This window comes from Gadus morhua, chromosome 4 (assembly GCF_902167405.1).
Source record: "Gadus morhua chromosome 4, gadMor3.0, whole genome shotgun sequence".
NCBI classification, from domain to species: Eukaryota; Metazoa; Chordata; class Actinopteri; order Gadiformes; family Gadidae; genus Gadus; species Gadus morhua.
Window position 1 is genome coordinate 2,228,298 of NC_044051.1, and position 16,785 is coordinate 2,245,082.

Below are 16,785 nucleotides of genomic sequence, written 5' to 3' on the forward strand. Positions count from 1 at the left end.
GGAACAGGCCAGTGCCTCTCCTACTGTACGAGGTGTTATTTCCAACATTCTGTCATTTGTGATGTCCCAACAAGGACGAACCAACCCTGTGGTCTGGGACATAGCCAGGGCCATATACCTTATCAAGGGAGACTGTTATTTTGTTATTCACGCTTTCTTTCCTATAATACTGGCCCCAACCCTTTGGTTCGGTGAGAAGAGGGATGGACAGCCAAGGAGCACGTCTGGAGACTGCTCCTCACCTCCTACACTGAGACTATCCCACCTAAGTCTGTACCTGTGCTGTATGACATCCTCCAATAAACCTTCTATTCATAAAAAAAAATAGTTGTAGTGTTTTTCATTCATCAGTGCAATTACTGTCCTGTGAGTTTTGCCAAAATAGGTAACATTGGTGTATTTTCAGAACTCCAACAATGTTGCAGCATCAACTATAGGTGTACAGTACGACTCTGTGGGGTTGTGAGTTTAGCCCATTGGAGATAGACAAATATGCATTGTTTCCTATTCTGCTACGATTGAGTCAATGCAATATCTATATTCTATGTTCCCAGTATTGTGTTACAATATGACAACAGGGCCGTGCAGAGACCTCTGAGGGGCAGGGGCGCTGATTCAAGAACAGCTTTAGTATTACGTCAACTTTGATACAACCCTTTCTGTAGTATTGATACTGTCTGTAAAACTACATTTAGTTTGAGCAACGGTTGCAAGGTAAGGCCCCGTGTTTCATTTTTAGTTGTACTTTTAGGTTAAACTGTGGATTTAGTATTATGTAGAATGACCCATTGTCTGTAGGGATATAGTATGGATACTACGATGTACGATCGTATGTAAGATCACACGATACATTTGGTTTGAACAAGGGTGATTCATTATTTAAAATAAAGATGACATGATGTTAACTACTCTGGTTTCATGTGCAGTTGTTTTAATAAAATGTACTTTATTTGTTAAATCCTCCCGGAGCCCCGCCGCTGTGTGTGTGTGTGTGTGTGTGTGTGTGTGTGTGTGTGTGTATGTGTGTGTGTGTGTGTGTGTGTGTGTGTGTGTGTGTGTGTGTGTGTGTGTGTGTGTGTGTGTGTGTGTGTGTGTCTTGGCCCTTATCTGAATACCTGCCAGCAAAGGGTGTAACATGAGGAAGGAACAAACACAAGAAGAATCCAACCCAACGAGTCTTGAAGGCTCATTTAAGAGAAATGAATAAAGAAAATAACTCACCCTGCTATTATAGAATCATAAGCCAGTACAACATGCTAACCCTTACTGAGTACTGTTAGTACTCTGAGTACTCTTCACTCTGAGTACTCTGTGCTCTGAGTACTCTGCACCCTGAGTACTCTGCAGACTGAGTACTCTGTGCTCTGATTATTCTGTACTCTGAGGCCTAAAAATTATTTGGTTTGGTTCCAGTTTCCGACCGACCCTGTCAAGTTATGTGCGACCCAAATTATTTTATGATCTTGGAAGAAAAAATAAAGTTTTGATGCAAACTTGAATTACATTTTTGTGCAGCGCCTCTTCATTCTGTACAAGGATGAGCGCATTCTCTCGTTTTTAAATGAAAAAAACCTACCAATCATTCGCTGCCGCTGGGAAAAATAAAATAAAAAAATAAAATAAATTCCCTACCTACCCATGACCTCAGCTGACAACCAACAGGAACCAAACTTTTTTTTTTTTAGGCCTGAGTATCTTGTACTCTACTCAGTACTCTGCTCTTCTGAAAAGAAAAATCATCCATCAATTGTATAGGCTACATTCTACTGATTCATAAGTTCATACTGAGGCAAATCAAGTTTTCAGTTAAACAAGGTGGTGATGTCTTTAAAGGATGGAGGAGGATTGTACATGGAGGTGTTCAGCAGAAACAGGGCAGAGGAGGCCTTTTCTACTTGATGTGCTTCTATTCAAGACATTATCGGTCTCTTTATTGATAACATGGTATCTATGTTCCTGTTGGTTCTGCTGTAGAGAAGCAGCTGACTCAGTGACTGAGTGTCTCTACATGCTGGTTAAACCATCGAGTGTCTCTTGGTTTTTCTCTGAGCTTCTACGCATCACAGCTCCCTGTCCAAAGTTCATATTTGAATGAAGCTATAATTATTGGATCAGCCGCCTTAGCATGTTAGTCTGGGAGGAGTATGAACTGGTCCAACTGGTTGGTTCATCATTTCCTTGATATGAGTCGGACGGTTTGGTGTGGCTCACTTCATCACAGCAGGAAGACGACTAAGGTACTGTAGTCCTCTCTGATCCGTGATAGATCAAAAATAACTTTGAATCTCATCAATAGGGTGATGGTTAGTTTCCTGTAAAACCACATGGTTAAAAACGTCAGTCAATGTATGGATGCATTGCTATTTGTCAAAATTAATAGTGAATCATTTTGAAGATTTCTGCTCTGTAGAATGCTACCTGTTAGACTGTGGGCATTGGGGATCGAACCGAGAACTTTCCTGCCTGGAGTCAAGCGTCAGGTTGAGGTTATACTGACTGTTTCCTCGGATTTAGGATTTGTTCTTAATCACAAGTGTCTTGTGGTGACTTTAAAGGTAGTTAGGAGAGAATGGACTGTTGTTATATTTGTAGAGCGGTATTATGATTACAATATTTAGACAAGAAGACGGTCATCTTGGTTAGTGAAGGTGTTTAGATCATGGTGTTTGGATGGGCCTAGATCATTCGGCTGTAGTGTAGGCCTACTCTATATCTGAGAGCATCACTCGTGTGAGAGGGACATGACCTCGAGGTGAATTAACACTGCCGCGACCGCCTCAACACACAGGTCACTGGTGACGACTGGTCCGTGTTCTTCAGCTCAGCCAATCCCACTGACATCCTCTCACCAGCAGGTGGTGCTGCGGTGCTCCTTTTCGAGTTTCAAAATGGAGCTTGTGACAAATCATTTGGTTTACTACTCTAAAGACGCTTAAATGGTTGACTTACGCTTGAAGTTAAACGTTCCACTTTACTACAGCTGGAGTTGATTGAATCACAGTCTGCAGCAGAGTAGACCGTTTGCAATATTTTAAAGGGTAGGATGCTATACGTGGCAAAGACTAAGATGTGTGTGTGTGTGTGTGTGTGTGTGTGTGTGTGTGTGTGTGTGTGTGTGTGTGTGTGTGTGTGTGTGTGTGTGTGTGTGTGTGTGTGTGTGTGTGTGTGTGTGTGTGTGTGTGTGTGTCTTGGCCCTTATCTGAATACCTGCCAGCAAAGGGTGTAACATGAGGAAGGAAAAAGACAAGAAGAATCCAACCCAACGAGATTCTCTTGAGGACTCGTTTAAGAGAAATGGATAAAGAAAATCACCCTGCTATTATAGAATCAAACGCCAGTACAACATGCTAACCCATACTGGGTACTCTGTACTGTGAGTTCTCTGCACTCTGGGAACTCTGCACTTTGAGTACTCTGCAGACTGAGTACTTTGTGCTCTGAGTACTGCCGTGTTCTTGAAGAAAGTAGTCTAAACCGGATCGCTTTTAACTCACTTTATTTGTTTAAGCATTTCGGTATGGTAACTATGAAGCAAAAGGAGGCGAATGGTATCTGACACGGGCGTTGAGCGACTCAAGGCTGACCTGTCTTCCAGCCACGGGGCTACGAACGGGGCTGCCTATGCCATGGGTGCCTGACCTGATCTCACTCCGCGGTTGTATCATGTAGGCGTGGCCTATGTGACGTATAGGCTCTGGCTTCCTCACCTGTCTAAAGGTGCTGCCATCTGGGGCTGGAGTAGTTATTATAGCTTGTATGTTGGTCCTGCTCCCTTTATGGCTATGTATAGTAATTGCAGCTTCTGTGTTTGATCCTGTTTCCTTGTGGCTATGTGGAGGTAATGCAGCTTATGTGTTCGATCCTGCTTCCTTGTGGCAATGTGTGGGTAGCTTATGTGCTCAAAATACGTAACAATCCCTCCTTGGTCATCTCAGATGACCATTCTATAAGATACTAAGCCATAAGCACCATTTACCACACCCAAAACATAGTCAAAATAGGAAAAAATCATCAGCAGCACCGACCGAGGTGGAAAAACTCCATAGGGGAGATAAAACCACAACGCGTCCCCCTAATTCTGAAACGGCATTCACCATGGTGGGTCTCATAGGAAATACAGGTCATTGTCAATGCCGTGTTCTTTTTGGAAAAAGTCTGCTGAGTCAGGATCGCTTTAACTCACTTTATTTAGCAAATGCTTGGACCAGCATACATGAAGCAAAAGGAGGAGAATTGTACAAACACGCGTGGAGATACACTTAGTAGGGCATTCAAAAGGATGCTTTACCTGGAGCGTCCTAACCCCCTGGGCTATTGGTGCGTTTTAAAATCCAACCGTCTCGGAGGTCCGAGGACGTTGCCTAGCGACACGCACAAACACGCCCCTTTTCCTCGGACGGCGATCTCGCCATCTCGGTTGAACTCAGTGGTGACCGAGCGAAATTCCGAGACAGAATTCAAGATGGCTGCGCGCATTGTGACTTGAAGTATGAACTGATTTCATTGTGCTTGGACCACTTTGGTGGTTTAAATGGTCATTTCAATTACTCGTATTACTGCAATACCTTACTGCGTCCGTATCTCTGCCTATGTACACAAATATATTGTATTTGTGTACAGCACTTTGGTCAACTACTGTTGTTTTAAATGTGCTATATAAATAAACTTGACTTGACTATGGCCTATAGCCTACTTATATTGGATCGCCTGGTCCTCTGCCAATGCTACCGCGACAACAGCTTTCCGGGTGGCGTCCATGTTTTCCTCCAACGACCGAGCGAAATAATAAAACGCTTGAAGTGTGGGCGTGGCATCAGATCCGAGATCCGAGTCGGTTCGCAGAGAATACTCGAACGCACCGTTGGGACTTATCTACTGGGCAGGCGTGGACTCAGTTATGTGCTCTGATTGGCTAAGCATGGTGCTGAACTCCCGCCTCTCTGGATGTTGTATGTGTCTCTATGCTGCTCCCTTGTTGCTATGTGTTGGCATTACAACTTGCTTTGTGGTATTGTGCTGACCCCTAGTGGCTATGTGTTGGCATTGTAATTTGTTATGTAGCCCTGAACTTCTGAGTTCGCCGAACACCTGGGCGGCTCGTATCTGTAGAATTGATACGTGAATGAATGGCTTCTTGTATGGGCCGGACGCCTCCCAAGGAGCCGGATCCCTCCTTGGGATGGGAACGAGACCTCTCTAGTCGCCAAGGACATATGTGGCCTGTTGGTATGAATGTGTGAAATACGTAACATCAACAATACAACAATAAGCATATTACCTGGTTATCATACAATCATATAGTCAAAAAGGCACATAGATAAATGCATTGATAATTGCCAGGCACCTGGCCTAATTTTGGGGAACTCAGAAAACTCATCCTAGCTCAGACTGAAGCTGAACGTTAGCTTCCACATGGGTACGTGTTTAAAAAATAACAAACTTCTTCTTTGTTTACTTATTTACCAAATGGTCACATCGTGCCATGAAGTGATGTCAGTCCAGCGTTGCAAACTATTAAAGCTATTGCCCAGTTATATGTAGACCTGCATGCTTTCATCTGGATTTATGCAAATGTGATTAACTAAATGTCCAAGGTAGTAGCAAGGATATGTATTTTTTGACTTTCAGGTTTCCTGTAAGTCTAACTAAATAATCACAATCGCGTTTATTGTAGTGTTGTCACGATACTGGATTTTCTAACTTTGATGTTATACCTGGAAAAAACGTGATATTCTATACCTTTTTCGATACCAGGGGAAAAAAAAACAAAACAGAAAAGAACGTAACGAAAGTAAATAGAGTATATCTCCAAGACGGCTATAACATTACATCTTGGTGCCAATAGAAAGATTGTTGTGCAAATGAAATATTCAATGTTGATACTACTTCACGGCATAAGTGGAAGATTACATTTCCACCTGAAATAATTATCAGTTGTTCATTATCAGTTGGCATCACTGTCGTACTATGAGACACTAACAGGTAGATATCTTAACATTTTGACACTTAAATCCTCTATTTACGGTTCAGGGCAAATATAATCGAATGACACGAAGCCAAACATTCGCAAATACACATATGGCCACTGGATTGGGCTGAAGAACATGTGTTCTGATGGAAGGCAATTTATCTTTTTCCTAAGAAACCTTCTCTAAGTAATTTATCATATCACAATGGTAAAATTTCATTTTTGGTTTTTAAAAGAAAAGGGGAAGTTTCTTCTTAAGTTGTTATTTGCGAGTTTTAGTCCCAGAATGATATGGTTTAGATTGCCGGAATTGGTGAAGGCTCAGCTTTCATATAATATATATTTTGTGCAGGTCCAATTTCGTGAAAAAGATCGCTATTGCTGTGCATGTGCACAGTTATAAAACCCCAAACAGTGTTCCTACATTTGCATATGACTTCTTGCAAATGAATGATTTTTTTTACTTTCCTTGGTAATTTGCTTTAATCTAAAGTACTTCCAAACCGCCCTCCTCCATCACTACTCCATCTACCTTCTTCTCTACCTAAAATGGTTGCAGCGGCGCTGCACTTGAGATGCTAGCTGTTGTGGCTAACCTTTAACTAACACCGTCACACACAGAGCACTGAGACTAGTGCCGAATGACTGGCAGAGACCGCACTGCGAGTGAGTGACAGGAGGCGGGGCTATGTTCGCGCTGTAGCGCTGTGTTTCTGTTAACTCGCTGTCCGAGAGAAGAGAAGACAGCTCGCTGATCAATTGATCAAGATCTCTCTCACACTAGTAGGCCTACACTACACCACACACACACACACACACACACACACACACACACACACACACACACACACACACACACACACGTGTGTACATGACAGTGGTGGTTCAACTCACCTTTCTTGCTCCCCTTTGTTAACCTTTCACCTGATTAACTTGTTTTATCAACACTTTAACCTCAGTTTCTTCCCTTACATTTATACTTTTAGAACTTTTTACCGTATGGGACGGAACGTATTTTCTCCATTCTACTATGGATGAGGAGAGAGAGGAGGGGGATTCTACCCCTAAGACCGCTCTGTCTGGGGAACATGGCCGCCGGAGCAAAGCTAAGAGGTAAGAAGAGGATCTCTCTTTCTGTGACTGTTGTCCATCTCAGAGCTCAGCAGTGATACATCATGACTCCATCATTAGTCTGAGTAAAAGCTGCGTGTGTGTTGAAGCCCAGAGCAGCAGCAGACCTCAGGTTGATCAGTCGTATCGTAATGTGACTCTGACGTCACTCTAGATCCACAGTCGTCGTATTGACCACGTTTAAAACACAACGTGAACAGACAGACCAGAAACTCAGGAAGAGCAATACATCTGACCTGAGCAGTAGGGCTCCCCTGATATGAACAGGGTTGTGTCTTTATTCTCTACTGTGTTTGGTCTGCATGACTGCTGTCTGTGGTCAAGACTGACAGTAGAACAGTGACCTCCATCTGGTCATTGTCTGTTCTTAATGTAAGAGAAGGAAAAGATAACATGCTTAAATTAGACTTTGACAAAGTTTGGTACGTCAGAGTTGATCAAACAGATTTATAATTCTGTCGTTCTAGTTCAAAGCATTAGGGTACCCAGAGTAAAAACACATCAGTAACAAGGTACAATATTTAACTATTATTTAAAGAAGTACATCTCTTTTTTTTTATTCATCATGATAATTAAGGATTTAAAAGCTGGAAACAAGTGAAATGCTCTCACCTAAAAACAGCCTTGTAAGAAGAATTATCTTGTCAGTGTGAAAACTGCAGTGTGTGTGTGTGTGTGTGTGTGTGTGTGTGTGTGTGTGTGTGTGTGTGTGTGTGTGTGTGTGTGTGTGTGTGTGTGTGTGTGTGTGTGTGTGTTGTGTTGAAGCCCAGAGCAGCGGCCCTTCTTGTCCCACCAAGAATTGGATAATGGATAATGTAGACCCTTCTTCATATCCCAACCCTTGCAAGCCCACCCCCCTATACCATCCGGAGATTCTACCGATGTCTGAGCGACAAAAATGTCTGCATATCGGGCATCAAGTGTGAATAAGTGTGAATGACCCTCACGGCCTAACCTCCTGATGTACAAATGTGGAGAAAAGACTGAGGACATGTGTGAAAACGGCTAATAACTTCATTTTCAGTCTGTCCATATATTTCCATTTCAACAATCTGAGAAAGATTATTGAAATCAAAAGTCATGAGAAAGTAGTTGAGTAGTCCTGCAATAAATGATAAAACGAAAAGGTATCCACAAATCCTAACTTCCAGATGGTGTTTGTTTTTCAGAAGGAGGCAGCAGAGAGCAGACTCCCCTGGACCCAGCTGTGTCTCCATGAAGAGTGGCCACTCTATGGATCATCCTGTTAGGTTTAAAGATGGAAATCAGTCTATTGAGAAGAGGTGAGGATTTATCAGAGATCATAAAGATACAGCTTCTAAACCCGCCTAAAAAACCCGGCCTCGGATAGGTGCGTGGTGGGAAATGGAAGCAACGTTTTCAGCGCTTTTACGGATATCTCGGGATACTCTGCTTTGGTTTTGATCCACAAACCCGCCAGAGGGGTTTGCTCAAACCCACTTTTAAGACCACCATCATTTGCTATTTAGATCATTTGATTTTCCTCCTGAACTGACAAGTGATTCGGGACATTGACAAATGGGTTGCGGATCCACTCATTCGTTCGCGTGGATCTTTGGAGGATGGGAAGTAACGTTTTGAATTCATTTGAAAGCGCAACAAGGTGATCGCGCACCAGCTGCGAGAGAATGGGCCCTGCCTCAGTCTCTCCCAAAATCCCCACTACTGTTTGGAACATATCGAATACACCCTGGTCCACTCGTCGTCCCCACAAATCAAGCTTTGCTTTAAATGCAGCAACTTTATCCGCCAGTTTAAAGACAGTCGTCATTCTCCCCTGGAGTGTCAGGTTGAGCTGAGCTCATAGTGTGACACTACTGTTGAACTGAACAAGTGAAGTGAGCTTAGGCTGCGCGCGCAGCCGCTGAAGCCAATAAGTGTTGAAGACGGGACAGACAGACAGTTATGCCTAAGAAAAGAAGTTAAGACCTTGCCAAAAATGCAAACATGTTACATGCAGTCTAACAACTGCATATATACTTATGGCATCTAAAAGAGTGACAGTATTGCGAAGTAAATTGAGTTCATTAAGTGTGCATGCATTTTGCATGAATTAAAAAAAAAAAATCATGTCGTAGCCTACTAACCTACGGCCCGGTTAGGAATGTCCCGCGGCCCGGTACCGGTCCGCGGCCCGGTGGTTGAGGACCGCTGCCCTAAACGATAATCAGCCTGTTGCCTTTTGTTCGCAGAAGGGTTTAAAAATATTTTAATGTTGGCACTGCTTTTCAGAGTCATTTGTGGTGAATGCTAAATGATAGGTCTTATAGATCCCCCTAATGTACACATCATACAATAAATTACAATGCATGAGTTCACAGCTGCACGCGTATATAGAAAATGTTTTTTTTATTATTATGTTCCACCTTTCCTGCTGTGGGCTCCCAGACCGTAGTCGAGGAGCACAGGGGAGACGTTCCCTCCAGGGCCGATGTTCTCTCGGGGGGAACACCCTTCACTTTGACCGGCAGTGGGTCTGCTTAGAGGCTATTAACTTCATTTTCAGCCTGTCGATGTATTTCCATTTCAATAACCTGGGAAAGATTATTAAAACGAAGAGTCATGAGAAAGTAGTTGAGTAGCCCTGCAATAAATGGTAAAACGAAAAGGTATCCACAAATCCTAACTTCCAGATGGTGTTTGTTTTTCAGGAGGAGGCAGCAGAGAGCAGACTCCCCTGGACCCAGCTGTGTCTCCATGAAGAGTGACCACTCTATGGATCATCCTGTTAGGTTTAAAGATGGAAATCAGTCTATTGAGAAGAGGTGAGGATTTATCAGAGATCATAAAGATACAGCTTCTATCAAACGTCCATAAATCCTGGTTCTTGTTTTTCTAGAAGAGTCCAGCAGCAGAGAGCAGACTCCCCTGGACCCAGCTGTGTCTCCATGAAGAGTGACCAGTCTATGGATCCACCTTTGACCTTTAAAGATGGAAATCACCAACCTTCTAAGGAAAGGTGAGGATTCAGCCAATACATCAGGGCTGTTCAACTGGCGGCCCGCGGATCATCTTGATCCGGCCCGCCGATCATTAATCAGAACATAACAACGTCCGATCACAGGACCAATTGGTGCTGGATTGATTCATGGCTGAGGCCGTTTAGTCTGCTGTTTGAATCGTATGAATTTGAATCTTTTTCTATGTTAGCTAAACGCATTGTGAATCAACACTCACAGTATGAAGGGTACTAAGTGTGTTTTAATGTCAACATGTTAGTGGTTAAATGCCCTTCTAGCTGCTTTCACTCATAGACGTACAGCCCGCTATTAGCCCGCTATTCTCCCGACGGGCCGTGTATGTAAACGACATATCCTGACATTGGACATCCTGAAAAAAGACTACCCCTGAGGTTGTATTTTAGCCGGCGGAAATGTTAATTACCTTATATGTGAATGAGCAGTAGAATGTCGGCAATTCACACCATTTGAGTGGGCGTGTTGCATGTTGAGTGGCACCCTAAACGATAATCAGCCTGTTGCCTTTTGTTGGCAGAAGGGTTTAAAAATATTTTAATGTTGGCACTGCTTTTCATAGTCATTTGTGGTAAACGCTAAATGATAGGTCTTATAGATCCCCCTAATGTACACATCATACAATAAATTACAATGCATAAGTTCACAGCTGCACGCGTGTAGAGAGAATGTTTTTTTTATTATTATGTTCCACCTTTCCTGCTGTGGGCTCCCAGACCGTAGTCGAGGAGCACAGGGGAGACGTTCCCTCCAGGGCCGATGTTCTCTCGGGGGGAACACCCTTCACTTTGACCGGCAGTGGGTCTGCTTAGAGGTCGGAATATGGTCGGAATGAAGCGGCCACCGATTCTTGACAGGCTGGGTACTTTATTCTTAGTTTCACTAACTTTACAGAACACGTTTGCACAGACACAACCGGACTCGTTCATTACTTCACTAGACTGACACACGCTACCGCTCGCTCTCCTCGCTCGTCCACTCACACACACATACTGCCATTCCCGCGCACACACATACGCTACTCTCGTAACAATTATTATTGACAACAGTTAGCTGAACATTATAGGGCTCTGGCCTTCAAATCCCTGTTTTCTCAGTTAAACACAGAAATCAACTGCATCAACTCCCATTGTTTGTGACACGTGAAATTAAACAAAGAAATATGTCTGAGTGACAACGATGTCCGCATATCGGGCATCAAGTGTGAAGAAGTGTGAATGACCCCCACGGTCGAACATCTCGATGTGCAAATGCCGAGAAAGACGTAGGACAAGTGTGAAAACACCATATATTTCCATTTCAATAATCTGAGAAAGAGAAGAGAGAAAGAAGTGAGGATTTATCTTTATATTATAAAGATACAGCTTCTATCAAACGTCCATAAATCCTGGTTCTTGTTTTCCTAGAAGAGTCCAGCAGCAGAGAGCAGACTCCCCTGGACCCAGCTGTGTCTCCATGCAGAGTGACTGGTCTATGGATCTACCTTGGAACTTTAAAGATGGAAATCAGCAACCTGCTAAGAAAAGGTGAGGATTCAGCCAATACATCAGGGCTGTTCAACTGGCGGCCCGCGGTTCATCTTGATCCAGCCCGCCGATCATTAATCAGAACATAACAACGTCCGATCACAGGACCACTTGGTGCTGGATTGATTCATGGCTGAGGCCGTTTAGTCTGCTGTTTGAATCGTATGAATTTGAATCGTTTTGTATGTTAGCTAAACGCATTGTGAATCAACACTCACAGTATGAAGGGTACTAAGTGTGTTTTTATGTCAACATGTTGGTGCTTAAATGCCATTCTAGCTGTTTTCACTCATAGACGTACAGCCCGCTATTAGCCCGCTATTCTCCCGACGGGCCGTGTATGTAAACGACATATCCTGACATTGGACATCCTGAAAAAAGACTACCCCTGAGGTTGTATTTTAGCCGGCGGAAATGTTAATTACCTTATATGTGAATGAGCAGTAGAATGTAGGCAACTCACACCATTTGAGTGGGCGTGTTGCATGTTGAGTGGCACCCTAAACGATAATCAGCCTGTTGCCTTTTGTTCGCTGAATGGTTTAAAGATATTTTAATGTTGGCACTGCTTTTCAGACTCATTTGTGGTGAACGCTAAATGATCTTATAGTAACCCTAAAAGTACACATTATACAATAAATTACGATACATGAGTTCACAGCTGCACGCGTGTATAGAAAAAGGTTTTTTTATTATTAGTTTACACCTTTCCTGCTGTGGGCTCCCAGACCGTAGTCGAGGAGCACAGGGGAGACGTTCCCTCCAGGGCCGATGTTCTCTCGGGGGGAACACCCTTCACTTTGACTGGCAGTGGGTCTGCTTGTAGGTCGGAATATGGTCGGAATGAAGCAGCCACCGATTCTTGACAGGCTGGGTACTTTATTCTTAGTTTCACTAACTTTACAGTAGGCTACACGTTTGCACAGACACAACCGGACTCGTTCATTACGTCACTAGACTGACACACGCTACCGCTCGCTCTCCTCGCTCGTCCTCTCACACACACATACTGCCATTCCCGCCCAAACACGTACGCTACTCTCGTAACAATTATTATTCACAACAGTTAGCTGAACATTATAGGGTCCCAGCCTTCCATTCCTGGTTTTCTCAGTTAAACCACAGAAATCAAATACATTTGTCCCAGTGTTTGTTTTACGTGAAATGAAGCAAAAAAATATGTCTGAGCGACAACGATGTGCGCATATCGGGCATCAAATGTGAAGAAGTGTGAATGACCCCCACGGTCGAACCTCCTGATGTGCAAATGCAGAGAAAAGACGGAGGACATGTGTGAAAACGGCTAATAACTTCATTTTCTGCCAGTCCATATATTTCCATTTCAATAATCTGAGAAAGAAGTGAGGATTTATCTTTATATTATAAAGATACAGCTTCTATCAAACGTCCATAAATCCTGGTTCTTGTTTTTCCAGAAGAGTCCAGCAGGAGAGAGCAGACTCTTGTTCTTAGACCCTGCTGGTGCTGATGGTTACAGGTAGTCAATACAATTAAGTGTGTGTGTGTGTGTGTGTGTGTGTGTGTGTGTGTGTGTGTGTGTGTGTGTGTGTGTGTGTGTGTGTGTGTGTGTGTGTGTGTGTGTGTGTGTGTGTGTGTGTGTGTGTGTGTGTGTGTGTGTGTGTGTGTGTCTGGTAGCCCAGAGCAGCAGCAGAGAGCAGACTCCCCTGGACCCAGCTGTGTCTCCTTGAAGAGTGACCGGTCTATGGATCCACCTTTCAACTTTAAAGATGGAAATCACCAACCTCCTAAGAAAAGGTGAGGATTCAGCCAGTACATCAGGGCTGTTCAACTGGCGGCCCGCGGATCATCTTGATCCGGCCCGCCGATCATTAATCAGAACATAACAACGTCCGATCACAGGACCACTTGGTGCTGGATTGATTCATAGCTGAGGCCGTTTAGTCTGCTTTTTGAATCGTATGAATTTGAATCGTATTCTATGTTAGCTAAACAAATTGTGAATCAACACTCACAGTATGAAGGGTACTAAGTGTGTTTTTATATCAACATGTTAGTGCTTAAATGCCCTTCTAGCTGCTTTCACTCATAGACGTACAGCCCGCTATTAGCCCGCTATTCTCCCGACGGGCCGTGTATGTAAACGACATATCCTGACATTGGACATCCTGAAAAAAGACTACCCCTGAGGTTGTATTTTAGCCGGCGGAAATGTTAATTACCTCATATGTGAATGAGCAGTAGAATGTCGGCAATTCAAACCATTTGAGTGGGCGTGTTGTATGTTGAGTGGCACCCTAAACGATAATCCACCTGTTGCCTTTTGTTCGCAGAAGAGTTTAAAAATATTTTAATGTTGGCACTGCTTTTCATAGTCAATTGTGGTGAATGCTAAATGATAGGTCTTATAGTAACCCTAAAAGTACACATCATACAATAAATTACAACACATGAGTTCACAGCTGCACGCGTATATAGAAAATGTTATTTTTATTATTATGTTCCACCTTTCCTGCTGTGGGCTCTCAGACCGTAGTCGAGGAGCACAGGGGAGACGTTCCCTCCAGGGACGATGTTCTCTCGGGGGGAACACCCTTCACTTTGACCGGCAGTGGGTCTGCTTATTGACAATTAACTTCATTTTCAGCCTGTCAAAGTATTTCCATTTCAATAACCTGGGAAAGATTATTAAAACGAAGAGTCATGAGAAAGTAGTTGAGTAGCCCTGCAATAAATGATAAAACGAAAAGGTATCCACAAATCCTAATTTCCAGATGGTGTTTGTTTTTCAGGAGGAGGCAGCAGAGAGCAGACTCCCCTGGACCCAGCTGTGTCTCCATGAAGAGTGACCACTCTATGGATCATCCTGTTAGGTTTAAAGATGGAAATCAGTCTATTGAGAAGAGGTGAGGATTTATCAGAGATCATAAAGATACAGCTTCTATTAAACGTCCATAAATCCTGGTTCTTGTTTTTCTAGAAGAGTCCAGCAGCAGAGAGCAGACTCCCCTGGACCCAGCTGTGTCTCCTTGAAGAGTGACCACTCTATGGAGATACCTTTGACCTTTAAAGATGGAAATCACCAACCTTCTAAGAAAAGGTGAGGATTCAGCCAATACATCAGGGCTGTTCAACTGGCGGCCCGCGGATCATCTTGATCCGGCCCGCCGATCATTAATCAGAACATAACAACGTCCGATCACAGGACCACTTGGTGCTGGATTGATTCATGGCTGAGGCCGTTTAGTCTGCTGTTTGAATCGTATGAATTTGAATCGTTTTGTATGTTAGCTAAACGCATTGTGAATCAACACTCACAGTTTGAAGGGTACTAAGTGTGTTTTTATGTCAACATATTAGTGCTTAAATACCATTCTAGCTGCTTTCACTCATAGACGTACAGCCCGCTATTAGCCCGCTATTCTCCCGACGGGCCATGTAAACGACATATCCAGACATTGGACATCCTGAAAAAAGAATACCCATAGGTTGTATTTTAGCCGGCGGAAATGTTAATTACCTCATATGTGAATGAGCAGTAGAATGTCGGCAATTCAAACCATTTGAGTGGGCGTGTTGTATGTTGAGTGGCACCCTAAACGATAATCCACCTGTTGCCTTTTGTTCGCAGAAGAGTTTAAAAATATTTTAATGTTGGCACTGCTTTTCATAGTCAATTGTGGTGAATGCTAAATGATAGGTCTTATAGTAACCCTAAAAGTAAACATCATACAATAAATTACAATGCATGAGTTCACAGCTGCACGCGTATATAGAAAATGTTATTTTTATTATTATGTTCCACCTTTCCTGCTGTGGGCTCTCAGACCGTAGTCGAGGAGCACAGGGGAGACGTTCCCTCCAGGGACAATGTTCTCTCGGGGGGAACACCCTTCACTTTGACCGGCAGTGGGTCTGCTTATTGACAATTAACTTCATTTTCAGCCTGTCAAAGTATTTCCATTTCAATAACCTGGGAAAGATTATTAAAACGAAGAGTCATGAGAAAGTAGTTGAGTAGCCCTGCAATAAATGATAAAACGAAAAGGTATCCACAAATCCTAACTTCCAGATGGTGTTTGTTTTTTAGAAGGAGGCAGCAGAGAGCAGACTCCCCTGGACCCAGCTGTGTCTCCATGAAGAGTGGCCACTCTATGGATCATCCTGTTAGGTTTAAAGATGGAAATCAGTCTATTGAGAATGAGAAGAGGTGAGGATTTATCAGAGATCATAAAGATACAGCTTCTATCAAACGTCCATAAATCCTGGTTCTTGTTTTTCCTAGAAGAGTCCAGCAGCAGAGAGCAGACTCCCCTGGACCCAGCTGTGTCTCCATGAAGAGCGACTGGTCTATGGATAAACCTCCTGAGTTTAAAGATGGATGTCCTTCCAGAGAGGAGAGGTAGGGGTTTCAAACCGACAATGTAAACAGACCCGGTGGTTGTTATCAGTGTCTGCTGATATTGATGGTTACAAGTCTGAGGAAATATAGTGTGTGTGTGTGTGTGTGTGTGTGTGTGTGTGTGTGTGTGTGTGTGTGTGTGTGTGTGTGTGTGTGTGTGTGTGTGTGTGTGTGTGTGTGTGTGTGTGTGTGTGTGTTTCTCCCACAGACACCAGGAGAGGTCAAAGGTTACCAGTGCTAAGTCTCTACAGCAGCATCAAACAGAGCTGATCAAGGTGTGTAAATGTCCACCAAGACGTTTGACTTCAGCTCTCCATGATCATTGGAAAGCATCTCTTGTCCAGCGGGACGTGAATCCAGGAAAGATGCTTCTGATGTCCTCAGTAAGTTCAGAGTAAAGTTCTCCGTGATGTTGTTCTTTTCCAGAGGGCTGAGAAGAACGCACACGCTTTTCTAGACAAGGAGCTGAAGAAGCTCTGGAGGGTTCTCTTCCCAGATTACCCACAATGCTCAGAGAGTCAGAGGGAGGAGGAGGTGGATGGTCAGAAGGAGGAGCAGAGGAGGCGCGCCATAGAGGGAGTGGTGGACATCACAAAGCTCTGCCTGATGGAGATGAACCAGGAGGAACTGGCCGACAAACTGTGGGCCGGTAAGAGACTCTTAACTTGAAAACAGAATAAATAATTATTTTGTAGAGCAGTATGAGACTCGTATTTGTTCTGTGCAGACTAAATGAAATAATGTGAGATTTGTCAATGTCGAGATATCTTTTTTCTATGGGTT

The 16,785-nt window shown here is 43.5% G+C and overlaps 1 long non-coding RNA gene across 2 annotated transcripts; it reads left to right on the forward strand.

Annotated features, from left to right (window-relative positions):
- The first annotated feature begins 15,749 nt into the window (after window positions 1-15,749).
- On the forward strand, window positions 15,750-16,267 carry LOC115541506 (uncharacterized). 2 transcript variants are annotated; one of them, XR_003976358.1, is made up of 3 exons: window positions 15,750-15,810; window positions 15,889-16,002; window positions 16,211-16,267. It is a non-coding gene; the product is annotated as an uncharacterized LOC115541506 (long non-coding RNA). The 2 variants fall into 2 exon arrangements; XR_003976357.1 differs by having other exon boundaries at window positions 15,757-15,810; window positions 15,886-16,002.
- Window positions 16,268-16,785: the final 518 nt, after the last annotated feature.